This window comes from Acomys russatus, chromosome 15 (genome assembly GCF_903995435.1).
Source record: "Acomys russatus chromosome 15, mAcoRus1.1, whole genome shotgun sequence".
Lineage (NCBI taxonomy): Eukaryota > Metazoa > Chordata > Mammalia > Rodentia > Muridae > Acomys > Acomys russatus.
Genome location: NC_067151.1, coordinates 37,461,307 through 37,488,353, shown reverse-complemented (window position 1 = coordinate 37,488,353; position 27,047 = coordinate 37,461,307).

The following is a 27,047-nucleotide window of genomic DNA, read 5'->3' as shown; positions in this document are numbered from 1 at the left end:
TTTCTAGCTATTACTCATTAGCAATAGTCACTGTAACATTGTTATCAGCTGATAGAATTCAATAAAACTGTATATTATTTTACAAGTAAGGTGTTGAGAGGAACCAACAAATTCACTGGAAATGGTGCTTTGGTTGATTGACTAATTTATTAATAATGTGACTCTGGATATGCTCTGCACAGTTTATAAGCACCAGTTTCTTCTTAAGATAAGTTAATACCAATACTATAGTTCACTGTAGAGAATTTCTTTGGGGCTAAAATGATATGAATCCTATTGTATTTTTGTATCTTGGTTCTAATTAGCACCAAGAGTCTATAGGTTTTCAGTAGAGATAGACTATAGAGACTTGTTCAATCCACATATTTATAGTAAGTATCACCTATCTTAGTGCTTCTTAAACACTTTCAGTTAGACTCTAAACTCTTTTGATTATGTGTGTGTTACACAGATTTTAATTACCCCATTAATTAGGGATATTGTCCTTCATTTTAGTTTTAATTTAAAACTGACTGATCCTTTTCAATTATGTCAAAACTTTTACTTTTTTAGTTTTACTAATATACTGATAGTGTTAACTTTCCCAAAGTATGCACCTTAGAGATGTGGCTGCTTTAAAACGATTCTAGGAGCTGGTATTTTCAACAGTGAATATTTTCTTTTATTACTTTTTCTATTAAATTATTAACTTATATATGGAAAATGTTTCTTAAAGAAGAGAAGAGTGTAATGTGACGCTCACATGCATGGATTGAATACGAATTGTCGCGTGTCCTGAAGATCATTGTCATTTCCATCCCTCTGCTGAATCTCTTCATCAAGCGTTGTCGCTGCTGTTGTGCTTCCCACGTCTGTGTGGTTCTCCTTTTATAAACGCTGTCTCTTGGCTGAGGCTTTGTGTTTCATCTGTTTCCAGGGATTTGTAATTTCTCTCCGAAGCAACAAAGTCACTTCCTACCCTCCTTCTCTTCGGTCTCATCCTAGATATTGTTTTATCAATGTTGTTCTCCCTGCTGTGACTTTTGGCTCACCAATGTGCCACTTTATTTCTCAGTGTGACTTCTGTTTAAGTGAACCTGCTCCATTGTTATTTTTTTTCTACCAGTTGATGTCACTCTGATGCTCTTTTGCAGGTTTCATCTCTTATTGACAGTGCTGGTACTGGAAATGGGAAGAGTTAGATTATAAAATCACTGACACACTAGTATTAGAAAGAACAACATTCACCTTGAACTTCTTATAGAAGTAACTGAATAGATCAGTTATGCCAAAGGGCATAAAGATAATTGCTACAAGAAATTTCTAACAATTCCATTTGTTCATCCTTCAAACTTATTTAATTATTAAAAAACATTATTGCCTCTAGAAAGTAAGGGCTGTGCAAAGATCAAGTAATTCATTCAGTAAATATTAATTTAACAAATACTGGTAATTTATCAACTCCCTGCTAGGTGATAATTGCCATTGTAAGCCCTCCTACTTCCTTAATCCTGAAATCTTGATAGAAGGCTTGGCCCTGTTTATTGCTCCAAGCCTTCCAGCTACCAATGTGGCTCCAAGGGCATTTCCAGGACACCTGTCACTGTGGCACCAATGCTGGAGCACCAGACACTGATTTTCTGTGAGGAAAGAAACCAAGGTGCTGCAGTTTACATAGAATCTACCAAGGTGGTTTCTTTTATCATGGGAGCTAACAAAAGATGATTCAGGAAAGCAGTTTAGACAATAAAACTTCTTCCCCTAAAAAGAAAGCCCCCTTCTTAGAGCAGATTAGCACCTAGCAGGGAGTTGATAAATTACCAGTATTTGTTAAAATTAGGGAGGCAGAGGCAGGCGGATCGCTGTGAGTTCGAGGCCAGCCTGGTCTACAAAGTGAGTCCAGGATGCCCAAGGCTACACAGAGAAACCCTGTCTCGAAAAACCAAAAAAAAAAAAGAAGAAGCTTGTAGGTATAGCTTTCATATACACATTTCTTAACATTGGGAGATCCCTGCTCAGTTGAAAATTGTCATGCCCAGTGTACTTGATAGCTGCCCAGATTTCAGTAACCAGGTATATTTGCTACAAGTTAGGTCATTGTATAATTCTTACTGAGTAAAAGTTACTTATCAGTTGAGTTTCAGGGCTTGTAGCTTTTATAGATCTTTTGGACTATTTGAGGCTAATCATTTTTGGAAAGCTAGCATTCTATTCATCATTATTCCTTTTGCTTCATAAATCATAAATTTTCAAGAATGTGCACTCAGGATTCATCCAAAGGAGTAACATACGGAGCTTAGATGTTGGCTGCTTCCACCCCTCGACATGTTCTGGATTGCTAGTGTCCTCAGGCTAACTCTTCAGACGAAAGGAAGCCCAATTAACTAGCCCACATCTCTTACTCCTTTCCTTCTCACTACTGCTAATTATAACCTGTTCAATGATGCCGCTAACTTTCTTCCTGAGCTCACCCACAAGAAACAAAGGAGATCGAGGGAACTTATGCCATGGGCCTCAGAGCTCAAGACTGAGTAGGATACATGCAAAGAACTGTGGTGGGCCAGAAGGCATACTCCCTCCCTGTGTGAGCATCCACCGGAGTGGATTGTGACAAATCCTTTGTTTCTCCCAGACTCTTTAAGACAGGCAGTCATGATGCAGGCTATCTGGATGAGTCCTGATAGGCTGTGGTCATATGGTGGGGGAGGAGGGCCCCCTGTCAGAGGTGTAGGGGAGGGGAATAGAGTGGAAGGGTGAGAACAGGAAGATACAAGCAATGGAATAACAATCGGAATATAATGTGAATAAATTACACACACACACACACACACACACACACACACACACACAGCGCTGCCTTTATTGAGAGGATTAATCTAGTTGTCAATACCCTTTTCTTTGATAGGCCAAGATGCAGAAACTGATCAGATAATTATTGTTTCCTGGAGTATTTTCAAAACATAATCCATTAATCCTGTCCTCTGGGTGTCATTTGTCTTTGTTTCCAGTAATTGGCATGGGTCCGAGGATGCAGATTGTCAGCAGTAAAACTAGGATGTTCCTGTGAAGTTGGGATAAAAACTTAGCACCCTCGCTCCACTCAGTTTATGCTACTTCTACTGTGTGGAAACTTCTTTCTTTTCTTCCACGATTCTTTCCTCCCAACTGAAGAGCTAATATTTTAACTATTGGAAATTAATTCAAATTAAGAACAGTTTGTGGGAGAAGGGCAGATCCAGATTTGACTTTGATTCTTCAATTTTGTAGTCATTTCTTAGACGTGACAATGCAGACCCAAGAGGAAAGCTTCAAGTATGTGGCCTCACCTTTCTTCCCAGCCTGCATCATAGTAAATCACAGTTAAACTGAAACACTGTAGCTTGTTTATATATGATCTCTAATAGATAGCCATGGTGGTGTGTATGTCTTGGAATGGTATGTAAGCTAGTTCTATCCTGAGGTTTGGTGGGCCCTTGTCTACATAAGGCCACCTTGAAAATCCACTAGTAGTGTCTGTCAGGAACAGGTGTGACAAATCTGACGCATGGCCGAAAACTAAACAGAGCTAACATCCTAAGTTCCACAATGCTCTGTATGTTCTTTTGTTATTGCAAGGCTAAATTTATCACTCTTTCCATTATAATTTAAGAAAAAAAATATTATCACTGTCTCACTCTCTTCAACAGATTACTCTCTGTCTCCTTGCTATAAATAAGCTGAGAGATTCAGAAGTAGTTGGGGCAGTGCCAGACCATAACATGTTAACAAACGTCACGAGCATCATCATATCCACTGACTGAAACATAGCTCTACCTGGGGACCAGAAATATCTTTGCAAGCCTCCCTGGAGATGTCCCACTCTCCCCTAAGATTTCTGTTTTCCAATGCATGCATTGGGCTCCCTTGCTAGTTCGTCTAATTGCTCCCTGCAGATGGTAAATGCTTATCTGTCGAGCTCAGCGCAGTTCATCATACTTGGAGAGTCATGCCAAAAGGATAAGCCCTGCTTTACCTGCCTGTGAACTTCGGAGCTGCTGCATTCTGCTCTGCTCTGATTACTGCAGCCCACTCTCTGGAACCTCTGGCCTTCTCCACTGTTGTGTTGCTGTCTGCTGTTTTATTCACAGCTTTGGGGAACTCTGAAGCCTTAGGCATCAGTATCCTATCCTCAGACCACAGCTTCCTTAAAAAGCACTTCCATTCCAAAAAGCTGTTAAGTGTCTTCCACTTAAGCACCCCCTGTTCTCCCAGGGCTCTCCCTCAAAGAAGAAATTGAAAGCACATGTGAACTGCTAAATACGACTTGCCATCTCAACTTTGCACCCTGAAACAGATCTTTTCTTCCAATGTGATCCAGCTCAGGAAAGTTGTGGCCTCACTTACTCAAGATCCAGCCTGCTATTTGTGCTCTTAATATACTTGCTCCTGTATTTTAAGGTGAGATCCAAGTCACTTAGCTTCACCATTCATTTTGTCTAAGTCCGAGGTCCAGCTGTCTGCCTGTGAACTTATTCACATCTCTGTGCCAAAAACCAAACCAAACCAAAACAAAAAACAAAAAACAAAAAACAAAAACAAAAACAAAAACAAAAACAAAAACAACAAAAAAGGAAAATCTCTTTGGTGTCTCTAGCTGGTACCATAGTTCTTCCCTTCCTCCAATCTGCACCTGAAGTCTGGCTTCCTTAATCTCCATTCCTTCTGCGCTGGTTAGCTATTGTGTGTTTGTTTGTTTGTTTAATGATTTTTTTCACATGGCAACCACAGTTTCCCCTCCCTTCTTTCTTCCTAGTCCCTCCCCCATCTCTATTCCTCCCCTTCATCCACTTCTCTTCTCTTTCTCTTCAAAAAAGGGCGAGCCTCCCATGGCCATGAACCAGCCATGGCATATCAAGATGCAGTAAGACTAAGCACCACCTCTCCTATTAAGGCTGCATGAGGAAATCCAGTAGGAAGAAAGGGTCCCAGTGGCAAGCAACAGAGTCAGATATAGCCCTTACTCCCACTGTTAGGAGTCCCACAAGAAGACCAAGCTACAGCTGTAACAAAAGTTCATAGAGCCTAGGTCAGTCCCATGCAGTCTTCCTAGTTGGTGGTTCAATCTTCTCTGAGCCCCTATTAGTCTAGATTAGTTGATTCTGTGCATTTTCTTGTAGTGTCCTTGACCCCTTTGGCTCCTAAAATCCTCCTTTCCCCTCTTCCACAGGATTCCTCAAGATATATCTAATGTTTGGCTGTGGGAACCTCCATCTGTTTTCATTGGTTGCTGGGTGAAACTTCTCTAGTGACAATTGGGCCTGTCACCAATCTATGAGTAAAACAGAATATCATTACGAATCATTTTATTGACATGGATTTCTGAGCTATCCAGGCTCTGGATCTTGGTCCTTTAGCAGTGTCTGAGGACTCCCTCTCATGGAATGGGTCTCAAGCTGGGCTAGTTAGTCATTGGCTGGCCACTCTCACAATCTCTGGGACACCTTAACCACAGCACATCTTGCAGGCAGGAAAAATTGTAGGTCAAAGGTTTTGTGGCTCAGTTGGTATCCTAATCCCTCCACTGGAAGGCAGGATGGTTACAGGAGATTGGTGGTTCAGGCTTTGTATCTATCATTGCTACAAGTATTAGCAAAGGTCACTTTCATAGATTCTTAGGAGTTTCCATTGTACTAGTTTTCTAGCTTGTTCCAGAGACACACACCTCCATTCCAGTAGTCTCTTCCAGTACTTTTCCTCTATCTTCCCCCACTTGATCCCTCTTGTTCCCATCCCCACTCCATCCCCAACCTACCCCCCCATCTACCCACTTTGTCTATTCTATTTCTATTTCACAGGGGGATTCATGGGTACCTTCTTGTGCCCTCTTTGTTACTTAGCATCTCTGGGTCTGTAGATTGTATCATGGTTACTTTATGGACAGTATCTACTTACTAGGAAGTACATGCTATGTTTTTCTGGGTCTTGGTTACCTCTCTCAGAATGATATTTTTTAGTTTCATGCATTTTCATGCAAATATCATGTTGCCATTGCTTTTAATGGCTGAGTAATACTCCACTGTGTAAAATGTATCATATTTTCTTTATCCATCCTTTGGTTGAAGGACATCTAAGTTGTTTCCAGTTTCTGAATATTACAAATAAAGTTTCTGTGAACATAGTTGAGTAGGTGTTCTTGTGGAATGGTAGAGTATCTTTTGGGTATATGCCCAGGATTGGTATAGCTGTGTCTTGAGGTTGATTGTTATATTGGTGGTGGTGGTGGTGGTGCTGCTGCTGCTGCTACTGCTGCTGCTGCTGCTGCTGCTGCTGCTGCTGCTGCTGCTGTGTGTGTGTGTGTGTGTGTGTGTGTGTGTGTGTGTGTCCCTTCTTTAGGTTTTTCTGGTATGAAGTTTTTATTTCCTGTGCTTTCTTGGTTGTAGTTAACCTCTGTGGGTTGGAGTTTTCCTTCTAGTATCTTTTTTAGGGGTGGATTGGTAGATAAGTATTTTTTTAATTGGATATGTCATGGAATACCTTATTTTCTCCATTATGGTGATTAAAGTTTTGCTGGCCTGGCATCTGTGGTCTCCTAGAATCTGCAAAAAATCTGTTGAAGCCTTTCTGGCTTTTAGAGTTTCTGTTGAGAAGTTGTGTGCAATTCTAATAAGTCTGCCATTATATGTTACTTGGCCTTTTTCTTTTGCAGCTTTTAATATTCTGTCTTTGTTCTGCTCATTTAGTGTTCTGATTATTATATGGTAGGGATCTTCTTCTTTTCTGGTCTAAAATATTCAATGTTATGTAAACTTCTTTAGGTTAGAAAAATTTTCTTCTGTGATTTTATGGAAAAGATTTTTTTTCTGCGCTTTTGAATTGGTTTTCTTCTCCTTCCTTTATTGCTAGTATATTTTATTTGGTCTATTCACATTGTTCCAGACTTTCTGCATGTTTTCTGTTCATAAATGTTAACATTTCTTTGATTGGTGTATCAATTACCTTTTATGCCTGAGATTCTCTCTTCCATCTCTTGTATTCTATTGGTGATAGTTGCATATATAGTTCCTTTTAGCTTAACTAGATTCTACTCTCCATAATTTCTTCAGTTTTTGTGTTCTTTGTTTCTCTTTCCATTTTCACATCTTGAACAGTTTTAATTTATTTTCTTCCTCTGTTTGTTTGCATTTCCCTGGGTTTATTTAAGGGATGTATTAATGTCATCTTTAAGGGCCTCTATCATCTTCATAAAATTGGATTTAGGGTTATTTTTTTTTGTTCTTCAGCTGTGTTGCAATATCCAGAGCTTGCTAAAGTAGGATAGCTGTGCCTTCGTGGTGCCATACTGCCTTGGATGTAGTTAATTGTGTTCTTAGGCTGGCCTCTACTCATCTGTATTGGGGATTATTACAGGTTTAGGTGCTGATTTCTGATTTTATCTTTGTTAGATGGATCTTTTTGGATGTGTTTTTCCTCTTGGTTTCTGTTTCCTCTATGGACTTCTGGCCTAAGTGACCTGGGGCTCTGGTGACCAATGAGTCTTCAGTTTCTCCACTGGGAGCTTTGCAGCTTGAGTGACCTCTGGGGTTTTAAGAACTGCCGTTGCCTCTGGTATTCAAAGTTCTTGTGTGGTTTCTGGGAATCTGCTTATCTCTTTAACCTCTCTGGTTCATTGTATTGTGTGGCCTCCAGTAAACCAGAAATCTCCCACTGGAGTTGTGGGCTGGACTATGGAGCTCAAGGAGAGGGGTAACTATTATGTGTGTGTGTTTATTTGTTTTCAACTGGACATAAGCTACTCACAGAAAAAAAGGAGCCTCAATTGAGTAAAAGTTTCCATCAAATAGGCCTGTAAGCAAACCTGTGGGGTATATTTTCTCAACTGATATGGGAGGGTCCAGCTCACTGTGAGAGGTGATAACCCTTGGCAGGTATTTCTCGGTTGTATAAAAACACAAGCTGAGCAAGCCATGTAAAGGAAAATAGTAATCTGTGTCCCTCCGTGGTATCTGCTCAGTTTCTGCTTCCAGATTTCTTCCCCAGCGTCCCTCAGTGATGGACTATAAGTAATAAACCTAGAAAACTCTTTCTTTCCCAAGTTATTTTTGGTCAGAATTTTTTGTCACAGTAATAGAAAGAAAACTAAGACTCCTTTACACACCTTTTGTAGAAGGCTGTTTTCATAACCACTCTACCTAAGCAACTCTTGTTAGCTTACTTAATGTACTCAGTGTCCACTGGATCATTGTATTTCCTAGAATGCTTGTGTTTGAAAGTATATAATGATATTTATTATTATTATTATTATTAATTGTTGTTGTTGTTGTTAATCTTAAGACATGTTCCTGCCATGTAGGTCAGGGTTACCACAAAATTTTAAACAGTGTGACAGTCACCATTTCCCTTTTTTATTTATGAATAATTCCTCACCAAAATTATCATACTTGATGCTGAACACATGGCCACAGGACAAACCATCACTAATATAGGATGAATCAAATCTATACCCAGATCTCTGGATTCTCATCTAAGATTGGTATTGATGCTATCTACCACTTCATAAAGATCTTTACCAGACTGTCCTGGAATTCTAAAACGATTTGGAAAATGGACACAGGTGTGTTTGTCTCTTCAAACCTCTTATTTCTATAATCATCGTATGAATTTAACTGTTTTTCCCACAGCAATCTGAGAATCCTTCTTAGAATATTTTCTGTTAGTATTTTTTACATATAATTAGTACTTTTAATGTAGAATTCTTTTTATTTTTTTAATATATTTTATTAATTTATTCATATATAAGGGATGGGATAATGTAGAATTTTTTAAGAAGCATACAATGAAAATACAAAGAGAAGAAAGCTGCAAGAGATTGCTGAAGAGACATATAAGAGGGACAGATGGAAGGGACAAATGCAGAAGTCAAAGGAAAAGAATGTATGTAGAAGTAAAGGGAAAATGTCTCAGTCATCTGATCAGAACATTATATACTAGGGATCCATAAAACAAATCTGTATTTCTCATAGCTCTAGAGAATGGGAAATCCAAAGACTAGAAGCCAGTAGGCTTACATAGCTGAAGGAAACAGTATTTCTGGCATCTCTTTTGTACTAGTACTGTTATGATGGTTTGACTAAGGATGCTTTCAAAGGCTTATATATTTGAATACTTGGTTCCAAGTTGGTAGAACTGTTTGGCAAAGATAAGGAGGTGTAGCCTTGTTGGAGGAAGTGTGTCACTGGGGTTGGGCTTTGAGGTTTCTAAAACCCAAGACTGTTGCAGTCTCAGCACCCCCTTTCTTTGTCCCTGCTTCATGGATATTATCTTATGATGTAAGCTTTCAGTTACTGCTCCAGTGCCATGCTCTCCTGCTGCCATGCTACTTGCCATGACGTTTGTAGGCGAATCTATTTGAACTATAAGCCCGAAGTAAATTTTTATTTTTGGTAAGTGCCTTGATCATGGTATCTTATTGCAGAAATAGAAAAGCAACCAAGACAACTGTAAACACTGTTTATGACATTTCATTCTTCATGAACTAATTAGCACCCCAATCCTTAGCTGCAAATACTATCACATTGGGGATAAGAATTCAATGTACTTATTTCTTAGAGGCCTAAATCTATTACAGAAAAAAAGGAAAGATTAATGGATAATAATAATAGAGATTTTTAAAAAGGCCAATGAGAAATTCCAAGTGGCAGTCTCTGGTTGTAGGAATTATATGTGATATGGGGGAGGGTCTTATCTACTATAAGGATTTGCTTTATTAATCCCCCCAGGTATACTTTTCTCGCTAGAAACAGTCCATGAGAAGCATGGCCTTGTTGTAGATACAGATATAGAATTAAACAATTAGAAACTGTGACCGTTTATGGATTATATTTTAGGTTGCAGAAGATCTAGTTAATGTAATGCACGATGACCCCTATCCAAACTTTGTCCACTTAACCTCCTTAATATCTATCCAACCACTTCGTTCTCTAAGGCATAACCTCACCCTCTTCTTATTCATGAATACTAATTGTTCTCCGTGCCATCACCAGTTCATTACCCAAGTTACTGCCAAATATGCTCCTTTTCACATGCAAATTTAATTTGGGAACTCCCCAGCAACCAGAGTCCAGTCCTTCACTGGACAATTAGGAGCAAAAGCCCAGCTTCTTAGCATGGCAACAGAGACTTGGCAAAACTATTCTACTGGATTTGCCTTGTTGTAGCTCTCAACACTTCCCCACTTCCACTGAACACACAGTACATTCCATTCACTATATTAAAGTCACACACAAATAACCACACATATCATTCTTTGTGCACTGGCTTCTATCTTCTCACAGTGTCTTCCACCATAGTTGCCTTCCCCAGTTTTACGGCATAAGTATTAACTTCTACCCAGTCAGTAGCCAGAGCATTATCTTAAGTCAGTGTGTCTTCTCTCTTGGCTGGGCAGGGGATAGGTACCTTCACATACAATGTAACATTGATGCTGGGTCCATGACCAAATATTCTGATTTAATTAGTTTACAGCATGGATAGCCATTGAGAATATAATGTCTCTGAAATCAACCATACTGAGCAGCTACATCAAAACTGTGAGCACAGTTTTCGAGTTCTCTCCCACAAGTCAAACTCCTAGCAGGGGTTTGGAACTACTATTGTGTATAGCAGCTGAAGAAGCTGTTCATTTGTATGGATATACTGTGGGACATCTGCTATAAATTTGCCTTACCTTACTTATGCTTGGTAAAACTCTAATTGTTTATTATTAGTTTAAAAATCATGCCAAACATGACTTTCTTCTCTCATGTAGAAAGAAGAAATGAAATATTGTTTATTTTTCCTCTATTTACTTCAGATTTGAATTAATGGTACAAACAGTTAGACCCTACAGCCCTTACTTCTTCATCTTTGTCTCTGAGATAATCAGAGTCTCAATCTAAGCCTGATGGTGTCATTGTGTGTAAAGAAATGATGATTTACCTTTGTGTGCATGTATGTGGACTCCACAGCCAGAGCTTTTAATGCCTGGTCTAACTGAATGTATGCTGTATTTATTCATGTTTGGGGCAGTAAATTTGACATTCCTCTCTGAAAACAAAACCCTGGGTAGATATGTTCTCTACCTGCCTGTCAGGTTTCACTTTGGGGGCCTGGTGAAAGCTGGAAAAGATGAACAGAACATATAGCGAGAGTTTATTAGGATTTGTAAATAGCTGCTTTGCTCCTTTGTTATGCATTTGTTTTAATAATGAACATGCTTTAAGAAGAGGAGATACTATTGTTTTAATGTTAAATTCAAGAAATTTTGGTAAAATGTGTTAATATATTCCAGACTATCTGGCTAGTCCATCAATTCTTTCACTAAGGGGATATATTTTTTTTCTGAAAAATATGAAAAATGTGTACAATTCCTTATTAGCTATAATAAAAAACTGTAGAGATGTTAATGAGTAAGGAAATTGATATAAAGACATTGGATTAAATCCTAATTCTACCACAGATCAGTTGACACATCCTGAGAAAGCTGTGTTAACTTGTTGGCTCACACACGTCTTTAATTAAGGAGTTATAAAACCGATCTTACAGTATCATTGAAAGTATTGAATGATGAACCATCGAAAGTGTACCTACGTAAGCTTTCTGTTGATGATTGATTTCAGCCCCTGTTCCAGGTGAAGATAAAGTCCTTAAAGCCAAAAAGCTTGACAGTTTGCAACTTATCTCCCACTACTTCTACTGCTAAGAACTCTAAATCTGATCAGCTCTAGAAAGAGCTGATCATCTTCAGTCAGACATTGCCATGCGTACCTTTGACTAAAATGTTTACTAGGCTGAGGCAGGAGAACTAGGAGCTGTGGGCTTCAGTGACCAAACAAACATGGCCAAAGAGGGCACCACCAGCAAAGCCCCATGGTTCGGCTTGCTTACATAATTTGCTTAACAGTGACCTAGTCGGGACTTGAAGAAGTCTGAGTCTGGGCTGCAACTGTCTGCAGACTGTCTCATAGTGTGTTACCTTTCTGAATTAATTTAGAACAATACAAGGCCTGGCTGGACAGCAGTTGAGTTGAAATGAAACTATTTCCCACCATAGTATAAAGTAGTTTTAGCTTCACTTTGAAAATGATGGGTAAATAAAGAACAAATTACTTTGAACATCGTTAAGGAGAACATGATAGTGCATAGATTAAAAATAAACACAAAACCAAGAAGAAGCTATGAGAATACTTACGTCAGTTTGTGGATTTTGAAGGAAGTGACTGGTAGCAGAGAAAAGAATTATAGCACTTGAGAAGAAAACGTTTAACCAAAATAATCTAAGTGTGACAGGAGAGTTTAGAAAAATGGAACTAAATCTTGCTGATACATAGTGACTATAGGCATTGACCAAACTGTATTTGAACATATCTGATGAACAGAATGCTATGTCTATATAGTTTGGAGCACCCCAAGGTTAGGTGTGGAAGAGTAAATTACTCCTCATCATATGTTCACTCAATGGTGAAGTCATCCCTTCCAGAAAAATACTTGACCTGACCTATTAGCTGCTATATGGCTTGTTTGAGCTACTGGGATATGAAGACATGATGCTAGCAAGGTGTCTTGAGTGCACTTGTAAAGCATCTTTGCTTGGTTGTTTTTTGATCTACCTTTGGCTGTTACCACAACACACTTAGATGGCTAGACCAAGACTAATGAGCGCTCTTCAATGTTCTTGTACCTTGTCTACACTTTGACACTGCAACCAGCAAACCCAGGTCCAGCTAACTCTGTCATATGGCAAATATGCATCAAGCATAAAATAAAATGTTTACTTCAGTAAATCATGGAGTTTGAGGATGACCATTTAGCAACCTACCATGGAGTCAAATGTAATACAGGCTTGGCTGCAAGCTTGCAGGCAAAGAAACTGATTTTTAAAGTACAGAAAATATGTCCAATTATACAAGGGGAAAGAAATTCAAGAGTGTTAGTGTTATCAAAGAATAAGATAATAAGATCTAAAAGGGAGATAATCAAATAAAAAAAATCCATAAGCTTTCCAGACCTATCAAAATTGAAAAGGCTCAAAAGGATTATAGGTAACTCCTCCCAGAGTGGGAAGAAGGAAAAAGCTCCACATTAATTCTCTATTTTCATCAACTTGTTGTGTTAAAAAAAAAAAAGACAGACACAGATCTCCATTTTGAAGTCATATAAATCCTTTACATAATTTCAAATTAATTCAGGAAAATTAGTTTAATTATACAGAAATAAATGATGCCCCCAAGTCATCAGAATCAGTGATTTCAAGAAAATCAAATTGCCACTACCTTGAAGCCCAAACCTCTACTATTCATTCCAGGGAACAAAGTGACAAAGGCATATATGGAGGAGATTCTAGACACGAATGCAAAAGCTGGTTTGAGCAGGTCATATGTTGTTTTTAATGAGATGTATTTGATAAGGTTCTACCCACTGCATCTTAACTCTTTTTCCTACTAAATAACAGTGTCAAAGAAGTAATGTATCTTTGAGTGAGAATATACTTTTTTTTCCCCAGTAAAGATATCTTTATTGAAAAACAAAATGACAGAATGAACTGAGAAACAGAAAGCAATATCTGTTCTTATTAAAATGGACATTTGGTAATTTTTTTAATGTGTGCTAATTTTATACTATTAAACAACTAAGGGTTGTTACAGAAATCCTAATAGATTTGGGGAGGTTCCCAAGCTGCCAATAGGAATGCCTCATATTCTGTGTCAGAATGTATACAGATGACGATTATATAACCCACATGGATTACCATGGGTTATATAGCTCTATTGGGGAAAATCAGGAGTAATTTGATATAGCAAATTTATAAAATATACTTTTTAATGTTATCAGTGTTAAGAGAATTTCATGATTCATAATGATTTGACATTTTAAAGCTGGTTGGCTTTATGGGAAATAATAGAAGTGATATATATGCACTCAAATAAAATTATGATTTTTAAAATGAGATTTAGAATGGAAAAAGAAGCAAGACTAGGCAAAGGACTCCATTTCATCAATGTTTTGAGTAAGTTTCATGGTGGGTAGACTGTAGTTGGCAATTAACTGTATTGAAAACCTGCATGAAGAGCATGTAAACTGGACGTATATGCTCCCACTTCAAAGCCACAATTCAGTTGAAAGTTGTAGCTACAATGTGGGAGCAATGTTGCGTACAGGAACCTAATGGCATTTCTTAGTGATATTCACTGTGTTGTCAACTCTCCCAAAGTCACCATGGGGGAAACAAGTGGACTGAACATTCCATTTAACATCCACGTGGTGCAGAACATGAGGGAATTTTCTGTTTTCATTTCATCTGAATTTTATATATCTTAGTTCTACTAAATCATTTCTTTAAAAGAATAAAGACACTTATTAACTTCCCTAGGAGTTTAGTGGTTGCATGATATAAACATCAGAACAGCAGTAAGGAGACGTAGCCTCAAATGGCAAGTTACTAGGTTTAGGGAGAATATTGAGGAAGTATGGATAAAATGTGTGCACAGATAATCCTGGAATTGAGTAAATCCTCATTTGAACTGTAAGATCCACTGGTGTTTAAAAGCAGAGAGATAAATACTGCTCTGTAGCCAGTGTTATGAAAAGCTATCAGCAGCCAATAACAAAAAATGGGCTGGAGTCCTGGACTAAATACAAAAAAATGTTAAGTTATGCTTGAGTACATCTTACTCTCTGATTTCTAAATGGATTAAGCACCTGTTTCTGCGACTTCTCTGTCAGGATGGGCTGTACTTTAAAACTAGGAGCCAAAATAAACTCTTCCTTCCATAAAAAGGAAAAAAAAAAAAAAAAAAAAAGAACAATTCTGTGTATAACAGCTTTGTCATCTCTGGCAAATACTATTTCATTGCAGGTGTACACTACCAGTGGTGCTTGCAGTATTCCACACTTTTTCTGGGGCAATCCTTGTACCTTAGGATGTAGGGTGTGATATGGATATTCCCTTCAGAGCTAAACATTATGCATTTTCTTTTCTCTGCAAGTTGACCAGATATAAGTCTCTGTGTTAGTTGCATCTATTGATAAAAGAAGCTTCTTTGATCAGAGTTGACAGATAAGTTTACCTATGGGCATAATAATAAAAACTTAGGTAATAGTTTATTAGTAGTAGTACATTTAGCAGAATAATAGTATCAAGTTCTTCCCAGTACTGGGCATGACTTCCATTTTGTGGAGTGAGCTTCAGATCCAATCAGAAAGTGATTGGTTCCATAATATTCATACCACTGTTGTACCATGGGACATGTTTTGGTAAGCTAGTTGTTATCACAGCTAGCAAGGTTCATAGCAAGGGAAGGCTGTTGACTACTTTCCTCCCCCGGAAGTATATGTAGAATATTTTAATGCTATTTGCACAAGATGAAACCAACCAAACTTCCATCATGATTGGGGTAGGAGCTCATGAAGCCCCACACCCAACTGAGGAGCAGATGTCGACTGACATCTTCTGAGGGATGAAGAGTCAGTTTTCTTCAGTGATGAAGCTATTTAGAGATAACATGCTCTAATAGATCGACCCACACGCATTCGTGCATATAGGCAGCACTAAGTGGACTTAATGGATTTAAAATGAAACACATGAATTTGGGAGAGAAAAATTAAGGGGGATATAGGAGGGATTAGAGGGCGAAGAATGGGCACGGGTTTGACCACAGTACATTGTACATGTATGAAGTGCCCAAAGTAACAGAGTATCTTTGTATTTTTTATTATAATTTATTCACATTACATCCAATTTTATCCTCTTGTTTGTATCTTCTCGTCCCCCCCCCCTCTCTTCTGCCCTCTTCCCCTCCCCTAGGCCACTGACAGGGGCGACCTCTGCCCTCACCATCTGATCACACCTTCTCAGGTCTCATCAGGATAGTCTGCTTCCCCTTGATCTGTGTGCCCTCAAGGCCACCAAGCCAAGGAGAAGTGATCAAATCGTGGGCACCAGAGTTCATGTCAGAGGCAATCCCTGCTCTCCCTGCCTCTCTCCATGCCATGGAGAATGAGCCGTCCATCGGCAACATCAAATTTGTGATAATGAGAAGCATTGATGACTCAGCGTCTAGGAATGTTATTATTAGGCTTGTTCTTCAAAACAATGGTTGGGGAAGTGGATCACAGATCTGGCTTAGCAGCATCAGTTGAGAAGTTGATTATGAGCTGGAATTAAAAACCTGAAAAGGATATTAAAGCCTTTAGCAAGAAGACAGATGCCTTGGAATTATTAGGAGAACGGGGAAAGGAGGTGTTAATAACTGAGGTAATAGTAAGGTCCTGTTCAGAAAGGCAGAAACTGGAGAAGGAGGTGGCTTGCTTGGAAGACTAGAGCTCAACCTGAATACATTGATGTTTCTTGTGAAACAGTTATCAGAAGATGTCCATGAATCCTGAAGGAAAATTTCTAAATCTACTCCTCTTTTCACAAAAGAAATCAACTGGTGGCCTGGGAGACAGGCAGCCATTGAGATTTAGGAAGTCTGCCTGACTGAGGAACTGACATTCAAAATAGTAAGAGTACAGTCTGACATAAAATTCAAGCCACAGAGGTAGGCATAAATGTTAACATAGAGGTTGGGAACAAAGCTCAATTGGTGGAGGTTTATCTCTTATGCACAAAGCCCTGGCTCAAAGACCTAGCATGACATAAAATGTCATGGTGGAATATATCCATAATCCTAGCAGTTAAAAGGGAAGTTAGAGCCAAGCGGATCAGAAATTCAAGGTTATTCTCATATATATATATATATTTCAAGGTAAGCCTGGGTTAAATGAAATTCTGTCTCAATGTCTCCTCACCAGAAAAAAAAAAAAAAACCCAGAAAGCAAACAAAAACAAAACAAAAGCTGAAAGTTTTAAGTTTCAATTATTTCAATTAACATGATGACCTCAAGTTCTTTCTTTCTGGTATGAGTTTGCTTTGTTGCTAAGTCATACTTTTATGTGCATGCAAACAACATCTTTAGCCATTTGCATAACTATTCCATAATGTGCCTGTTATAAAAAAGTTATAGAAATGGGTATAGACATGTCTTTCTAACTGGCTGACCCTGGTTCTATCAGGCATGAATGAGGAGAAATAAAGTTGAACCCTGCGCGAATTCTGTTTTTAATTGTTTGAAGACATTCTACACATCTTCTCATAGTGTAAGGACTAGTTCCTGCTCCAACCAACAATATATAAGGCCTGTACACACACACACACACACACACACGCACGCACACACACGCACACACACACACACACACATACACAAACTCTTTCTGGACAATAGCTATTCTGCGTTATTGAGATTTTCTTGACGTATTCTTGATTTGCCTTTGTCAATAGCTACACATGGTGAACAACATTTCATGAAATTATTAGTCACTTCTGTATTTTCTTTTGACAACTGTCTGTTCAGTTCATATGTCTATTTATTGTTTGGATTACTTGCTCTTTTGATGTTTGGAAAGTTTAGCTCTTTGTAGAGTATAGATATTAATTTCCTGTTGTGTGAATGGCTGGCAAAGATTTTTCCCATTGTGTAGGCTGTCTGTTTACACCACCGATTGTTTCCTTTGCTGTGTGGAAGTCTTTGAGTGTTTTGTGATTACATTCATCAATTCTTCCTATTATCTCCCTCGCTATTGGAGCTCTGCTCACAAAGCCAATGTTTTTGCTTCCCTCTGTTTCCTCCTATGACTTTCAGAGTACAAGGTCATATCTGAATGTCTTTGATGTTTTTGGAGTTGGTTATTGTACAGAGTGAAAAAGACTAGTTTCAGCTGTGTGCGTTTGGGTATTCAGTTCTCCTAGCACATTTCCTTAAAGAGGCTATTTTTTCTCAATGTGTATTTTTGTCACCATTGTTGAAAATCAGATAACTTTAATGTTATTTTTCTTTTCTTTCCAGTTCTCTAATTTAGATCATCGGTCTGCAGTTTTGTTTCTGTGCCAATACCTTGCTGACTTTGCTATTATGGCAAAACCATATCAGCATTACTCTTTTTACTCAGAAATTTGGGTCTTCGAAGTCTTTCATGTTTCCACATGAGTCTTAGAGGATTTTTTCTAGCTTGATGAAGAATTCCACTAATAAGACACTTTGGTAATACAAGCATTTAAACAAAGTTAATTCTGTCAATCCATAAACATGAAAGTTCCTTCGATCTTCTAGTGTCTTCTTTAGTTTTTTTTTTCCTTCAGTATTAGATTATTTGCCTTGTAGATGGCTTTATTTAAACATTTAAGCTAGATTCATTGCTAAAATTTTTGGGTTTTTTTGTTTGTTTGTTTGTTTGATTGAATTTTAGGCTACAGTAAATAAAATTATTTTCTCGATTTTATTTTCTCACTAGGTTTATTTTGAGCACACAGAAAAGCTGTGGATTTACTTGTGTTGATACAAATCCTTACATTTTACTGGAAATGTATGTCAAGGCTGAAAGTCTTAGTGGGGTGTTTATGACCTTGCAAGATTATATCTACAACTGGGAATAGCTTGACTTCTTTCTTCTTGTGTCCGTCACATCTCTTCCTCCTTTTGGCTATAGCAAAAGTCTCAAGCACTGTGCTAACAAGAGTGGTAAGGAGTGGACAGCCATTACTTGCTGCTGACTAAAATGCCTTCAGTTTACCCCCATTCAATACAATGTTGGCTATTAGCATGTTGAGACATGTTCTTTCTACTTCTAGATTCTTCAGGACCTCTGGCATGGTGATGTATTGAGTTTTGTCAGTGGTCTTTCTGATGTATTAAAATGAATATGTGATTTTTAAAATTCTATTTATGTGCTGTACTACATTAATTGATCTGTATATATGTTTACTCAGCTTTGAATCATATAAATGAAAATAGCTTGATCATGATTTATGAACTTTAAAATATGCTGATGAATTCACTTTCCAAATATCTATGAACTGTTTCTGTGTCTATATCCATCAAGGATACTGTACTATGGTTTTTTTTCTGTTTCTGTCTCTATGTTTCTCAGGCTCTCTCCCTTTCTCACATCTCTCTCTCTCTCTCTCTCTCTCTCTCTCTCTCTCTCTCTCTTTCTCTCTCTCTCTCTCTCTCTCTCTCTCTCTCTCTCTCTCTCTCTCTGTGTGTGTGTGTGTGTGTTTGTTTGTGTGTGTGTGTGTGTGTGTGTGTATGCAGTTCTATGCAATTTGGGTATCAGGATAATAGTGGCGCTATAAAATATTAGAAATATTGTCTCCCTATCTTTATCATGGAATAGCTTGAGGAGCCAGAGTGTCAGTTTTTATTTAAAGATCTGACAAAATTGAACAGCAAATCTGTCCAATTCTGAACTTTGCTTTGTTGGATAAATTTTTAGTAGTACATCAATCTCCTTATTTGTTATTTGTGTTTTTCATATCCATTTGGTCCAATTTTGGTTAGGTCACATGTTTCTAAAATGTTATCTTTCTCTTCTAGATTTCTCTGTGCTTGTATGTTTTTGTTGTTTCTCTTAATATCTGTTTCCAGTGTACCTCTATTGTGATGATATAAGATGCAAGAAGTTATTAAAACTGCAAAGAAGCTTAAGTCCTATTTTGGATTTTTTGCATGGTATAAACTATTGTTATAAACTGCCACACTTGTGTTCAAATATTATATAGAACTATGTTCCCTTCACTGTGGTAACCAAGAAGATTCCTAGATCCCCAAAGTCAGTGTGTCTCATAGGAGCCTCTCTTCCTGCCTTCAGTGTAATTGACCCTTAAGCAAGTATAGCAATGCTATCTGTGAAAGTGATAAAGCAGAACCCCAATCACAAGACAGAGTTCTGTGTATTCCACTAACTTTGTGAATTGAGACAGGAAGAGACAAGATTCTATCTTTTAGGAGACGTGCTAGCCTTTGTGAAAAGTAGAAACACTCTTTGATAGCCAGGCTTTAAAATAAAATAAACTTCTATTTCCAAGTATCAATGTCAAGTTGAAAGATTGACACAGTCAATTCCGGAATGGGAGGAATTCTGCTATCAGATCTGATCCTATATCTATAAATACTGTTTTATTTATAAATTTATAAATACTGATCAGTGATTTTGTTGTTAGAAAAAGTCAAATGCTTCCAATTCAAACTTTGTTTTTATTTCTAAGTATGTGTATTTTAAGTAAAAGAGAAAGCGTACTTTCCAAACCATAGTTCATTGGCTGAGTTCATTTTTAGCTTCCTTTGTGCTTTAAAAATGCTAATGACCTTGCTGTTCCCGTCTAAATTTCCAAGCAATTACTTCTAAAGAGGAGCCTAGCATTGAAATGACTTCAAGATTGTGGTAGAAATACCTTATTTAAACCGTGTGAATGACTTAAAGGTATATCTTTGGTCTCAGTGCAGGAACTTGGCTGCCTAGAACAAAAGAGGAAGAGGAATTATGTCAAGAACTGTGACTAAACTTATCCTAGAAGAGACACTGGGCAGACACAGTGGGTACTTGGCAGAAGCGCTGTCCAGGCTTGCTGGTATTGCACAAGTGTTCCCATTCTGCCCATCAGACCCGCCCATTTCCTTCATTAGCAATCAGTGAATCATATCAGGTTCTGAGTAAATCATCTTGATCTTACTCTCTTCCTTTTTTATTAAATTATTTATTTATTTATTTACTTTACATCTCAGTAGGAACTTCCTTCCCTTCCTCCCCTGCTCTCCCCTCCCCTCCCTCTTTACCCCATTTTTTTTCTTCTCAGAGAAGGGGAGACCTCCGATGATTTTTAACCTGCCTTGGCATATCAAGTAGGACTGGGCACATCTTCTTCTACTGAGGCTAGACAGGACATCTCAGTTATGGAGAGGGGATCCAGGTCAGGCACCAGAGTCAGAAATAGCCCCTCGTCCTGCTGTCAGAGCTCCCACATGAGGATCAGATGTACATCTGTTGATATGTGTGTGGAGGGTGATGGTGGCTTGATCTGTCCTGTGGCTGCTCTCTGGTGATTCAGTGTCTGTGAACCCTTATGGGTCCAGGTTAGTTGATTTTGTAGGTTTTTTTGTAGTGTCCTTGACCTCTCAAGCTTGTTCAATCCTTCATCTCCTTCTATAAGATTTCCCTTGCTCCACCTAAAGTTTGGCTGTGGGTCTCTGCCTCTGTTTTCATTAGCTGCTAGATGAAGCCTCTCAGATGAATGAAATTCTAGGCTCCTGTTTTGATCTTACTCTCTTAACTTCCCTACTGCGTGTTTTCTGACAACCCTGCTCTTGTTCCCTGCCAGTTAGTTCTCATCCTAACAGCAGCTAGTCAACAAAATACGTACAGACAACCACACTGAATGAGGAATTATTTCAAAAATAATTTCGCTAGAATTCATAACAACTGTCTTGGTTCTGGTTCTGATAGTTGGAGCTAGCTGACATCGAAAGAATCCTATGTAAATTGAAAGATTCTAGGTCTAAATTTTAAAATTATTAAATTAAATAGGAAGGATTTTCTAGTGTATATGTGTATATATATACACATGTATGTACATATATGTGTGCATATGTGTGTGTATGTGTAAAATACAGTAAAGACAGAAGTAGGTAGGATAGTACAATGATATGCCAGTAAAATTCTAAGAGGATAAAACAGTGAATAGGGAAGAAGAAAATATAAAACTACGTACATTTATATGCAGCCCAACTCTCAATTTCATCATGCAAAATTGATATTGTGTAAAGGAAATAGTTTGAAAGGGTATAAAATGCTGACAATTTTCAAGTGTTTTATATATTTTGGAAACTTCAAGTAAAAAGATAGACTACATTTATTATATTGCCATTTGGCATCATTCTAACATACGTTAGACGTTACAGGGTTCATTTTTTTTTGCGTTTGCATTACTTATATGTAGTGTATGATTCAGTTTGTGTTCTTCAAAAGCACTTTTTAAGTCACGAAGGCAGTGCTTGTTTGAGATAAGCAGGCTATCCTGCAGATGGTAGGATTAGAGGCCTGGGAGGAGTAGGCAGCTAAGGAATGGTTGTGGCTCACTTCAGTGGCACTAGTCCATGAGATTAGCTCTGGTAAATAGTTGGAGGAGCTAACAGAATGATAACCCCAATATGACTGGATTTAGTGTTCTGATAATGAGTCTTAATCTCTCAACTTCTGAACCATGGCTAGCGCTTAAAGCAGTGGTTCTTAACCTTCATAATGCTGTGGCCATTTAATACAGTCCCTTATGTTGTGGTGACGCCAACCATAAGATTATTTGCATTGCTACTTAATAACTATAATTTTGTTTCAGTTATGAATCATAATATAAATATCGGCGTTTTCCAATGGTCTTAGCCCCTAGGAAAGGGTCCTTTGACCCCACAGAAAGGTTGTGGCCCACAGACTGAGCACTGCTGTCACTCTTCCATAGTGAGAAATGACACAAAGAAGAGAATACTGACTGCTAAGAGGATGGCGGCCACTGAGAGACAGGAGAGCTATGAATGGTATGGTCACTGTCTGCTTCAGTTACCACTGAATTATCTTAGAAAAACCAATCCTTCTCTTATAAAATTAAAACATATTGCTTACAAATGGTTAAATAAATTAGAAAGGGGGGAAATGAAATAGCACTTAAAATCCTTCCCACGGTTGAGAGTGTGGCAGCATTAGTCTCTCCCTCAGGTGAGAGTTTTATAGTATCTCATTTTAAATTTTATTCTGTGATTATTTCTAAAGCCTTCCTTTGTTTTCTTAAATATACAACTACTCATTTTCTCTGTTTATTTTCTTACATTTATTTATTTACTATTTGGGTGGGGATTGGTTTCCACATGCATGCCAGAGAGCATATGGAGAGTCAGAGGACAACTCTAGGAAGAATGATCTCCTCTTGTCCTGTTGGGGTTCCAGGGATTAAACTTAAACTTGGATTGTCAGCTTTGGCTGCCAGCATGCCTACTCCCACTAGCCCCTCCTCTATTTTTATTCACACACACACACACACACACACACACACACACACACACACATACACACACCCCAAAACAAAAACCAGAAAACATTAAGCTCTTGAATTCAGGATATTATTAAGGAATTGTTCAGGGTGCCAATTGTTAAAATTTTTTACTTTAGCTTCACTGTTTTTTTTCTTTATCTTTCTTTTGTTTTTAGCTAGGTAAGGCTGACTACTCTGTGGAGTCATGTAATTTAAAATGCTAAGGATTGAACTCAGGCTCCAGTCCATGCTAGTATCAGGAGCCCTGTAGCACTGCACTGTATTTTAGTGTTTTATTTTCCTTTCTTGTTTCTTCCTCTACTTTGTTATCACACTTCCACTAATGATTCTCATAATGGAGTAGTTCTGTTCAGACTCCCTCTGACTCTGTCTCTGTCTGTCTCTGTCACTGTCTCTGTCTCTGTCTCTGTATGTGTGCGTTTTTCTCTCTCTGCTAGTTGTCTCTGCTTTCTCTTTCTCTTTTTCTCTCTGTCTTTCTCTCTGTCTTTTTCTGCCTCTCTGTCTCTATCTCTGTCTCTGTCTCTCTCTGTGTCTCTGTCTCTGTCTCCATCTCTCTCTGTCTCTGTCTCTCTCTCCCCCCCCCTCCTTTTCCTGTTTTGGTAATATAATGTCAATACATTGATGACTGAGTAGGTTTTCTTAATATTGTAAAGCGTCTTCTATCTACTATGCAAAAGGTATCTTTTCTTCCTATCTTCTAGAGACAGAATGTTGAGTACATCTTAGTTGATGTAGTCCACTGCCTTGAAAGTAATATTACACCCTTGCTCTCACTTCTGAGATTTTGTTGAAGATTTCACAACAATGCAAGTAGTTAAAAATCCTACAAAAAAGGAAGAAAACTGTTTAGTTGGTAAGTGATATTTAGATGAAAACCCTGACCATGATGGTCATAATACAAATTCCTTATATCAGTGTTTCCCTCCTTTCTCTGTTATTTCTTGACTTCTAAATAAATGGAAATATTCAATATTCTACTTTTCTATTTCTTAGAGTCAATATTTCTTAGCCCTTACTATTTTTCAAACTATATCTTTGTGTGTCAGAGTACCTAAAAAGCCATTGTGATAACTTTTTATACTATAAAAACACTGTTGATGCATGTCTTATATGCCATTGGTGAGAGGATCAACAATTATTGATTAATTAATAATGAAAAATTTTCTATAAGAAGAAAATTATTTCGGTATATTTACATTTAGAGAATTTTTAGCATTTCTGAAGCCCTGATTTAGAACCAACCTTTAGTTGTTATCCAGCCATATTCTTAAGCAGTACTAATAATTTATGTAATTGTGATTTTTAAAAATTCTTACAATACAAAATAATTCATATATTGCAACAGCTTTTAAGACGTGTGGATGTTATGATAATTTCTAGTTAATTTATTTGGTGTTTCTATATATCCAGAATATAATACAAAATATAGAATTTAGAAACGTCAACCTAGAAAGATCTCTGATGTTACTAACACATTAGAAAAGTGTTTAAATCACCTTCAGCAAATTGGCTGGATACAAAATTAACTAAAAAATTCAGTAGCCTTCCTATATACAAATGACAATCATGCAGAGGATGAAATTAGGAAAACTACACCCTTCATGTTAGCCACAAGCAATATAAAATATCTAAGAGTTACTCTAACCAAGCAAGTGAAGGACTTGTTGGAAAAAAATTCAAAACTCTGAAGAAAGAGATTGAAGATGACATGAGAAGATGGAATGATCTTCCTTGCTCATGGGTTGGGAGAATTAATATAGTAAAAATGACCATATTACCAAAAGCAATTTATAGATTCAATGCAATCCCTATCAAAATATCTACACAATTTTTAAAGACATTGAAAGTTCAATTCTCAACTTCATATAGAAAAACAAAAAACCCAGAATAGCTAAAACAATCTTGTACAATAAAAGATCCTCCGGAGGAATCTCTATACCTGATCTCAAGCTGTACTATAAAGCAGCAGTAATTAAAACAGCATGGTACTGGCAGAGCAATAGGCTGGTTGATTAGTGGAATAGAATCGAAGACTCAGAAATGAATCCACACACATATGGTCACTTGATTTTTGACAAAAAAGCCAAATATATTCAATGGAAAAGGGATAGCATCTTCAACAAATGGTGCTGGTCTAACTGGATATCTATGTGTAAAAAAATGCAACTGGAACCATATTTGTCACCATGCACAAACTCATGTCCAAGTGGATCAAAGACCTCAACCTAAAACCAGAGACACTAAGTCACTTAGAAGAAAAAGTGGGGAAAAGCCTGGAACATACTGGCACAGGAGACAACTTCCTGAACAGAACTCCAACAGCCCAGGCCTTAATGTCAACAATTAATAAATGGGACCACATGAGGCTGAGAAGCTTCTGTAATGCAGGAGACACTGTTAACAGAACAAAGCGACAGCCTACAGACTAGGAGAAGATCTTCACCAACCCTACATCTGACAAAGGTCTAATATCCAAAATATATAAAGAACTCAGGAAACTAAATACCACCAAACTGAATAACCCAATTGAGAAATGGGACTCAGAACTAAACAGAAAATTCTCAACAGAAGAATATCAGAAGACAGAGAAACACTTAAAGAAATGCTCAACCTCCTTAGTCATCAGGGAAATGCAAATCAAAACAACTCTGAGATTCCATCTTAAACCCATCAGAATGGCTAAGATCAAAAACTCAAGTGACACCACATACTGGCAAGGATGTGGAGAAAGAGGAACACTCCTTCATTGCTGGTGGGAATGCAAACTAGTACAGCCACTTTGGAAATCTATCTGGTGCTATCTCAGAAAACTGGGAATAAGGCTTCCTCCAGACCCAGCTATTCCACTCTTTGGAATATACCCAGAAGATGCTCCAGCACACAACAAGAACATTTGCTCAACCATGTTCATAGCAGCCTTATTCATAATAGCCAGAACATGGAAACAGCCTAAGTGTCCATCAGTAGAAGAATGGATAAAGAAACTGTGGTACATTTACACTATGGAATACTACTCAGCTATTAAAAACAAGGAATTCCCAAAATTTGTGGACAAATGGATTGAACTAGAAATGATCATAATGAGTGAGTTAACCCAGAAGCAGAAAGAGTCAAATGGTATATATTCACTTATATGTGGACACTAGCCCAAGGGGCATGTCCCATGAAAATATTCACTCACCAGGAAAGTGGGACAGATGGGAGGACATCCTATTGGGTCTCTAGGTGAGGGAAGCATGGGAGAATGGGGAAATAGAAGGATCTGAGGGTCCTAGGAACCTATAAGAAGAACATTAAGATGGGCAGATCTGGGCCCAGGTGTCTGGAGCAAACTATGACACCAGCCAAGGACAATATGTGCAGTAAACTTCGAACCCCTACCCAGATATCCCCAATGGATAGGACATTCTCCACAGTTGAGTGGAGAGTGGAGTCTGACTTTCACTCGAACTCTGGTGCCCCATATTTGACCACGTCCCCTGGATGGGGAGGGCTGGAAGCACTCAGAGGAAGGATAGCAGGCTACCAAGAAGAGATTTGATGCTCTATCAGCATATACAGGGGGAGGGGGTCCCCCTCAGTTGCAGTCTTAGGGAAAGGGAGTAAGGGGAAAATGGGAGGGAGGGAGGAATGGGAGGATACAAGGGATGGGATAACAATTGAGATGTAATATGAATAAAGTAATAAAATATATTTAAAAAAAGAAAAGAAGTGTTTAAATAAGCAAAGGATATCTAATTAGAATCAGATAATAACAAAAAAAATTAAGTCATTTTGTTGATATGTCAGGGGAGGCGATAAGGAATAATGAAGCCCGGGGGCTCTGAAAAGGAGAAACAGCAGAAATTGTGCTGCTAAGCTAGAAGGAAAGGGTGAAGTTTGCAGGAGTACGTAAGGACCGCAAGCCATGGGAGGGGCTTTCTGGTCTATAGTGTGTACACCCACAGCCAACATCAAAAGATGTGACTCTCCAGCCACATCTATCAGGAACAGAAGGGAGATTGAGAGGTGGAAAGAGTGCACAGCTAACGTAGCCGTGCACAGAGCAGAGGTGTGGGGTGGGGGCTCTGGAGAGACAAATGTAGTCTGTTAGCCCAGCACCTGCCACAACCCTCTTTAAAGATCCTGCAGTAGCTA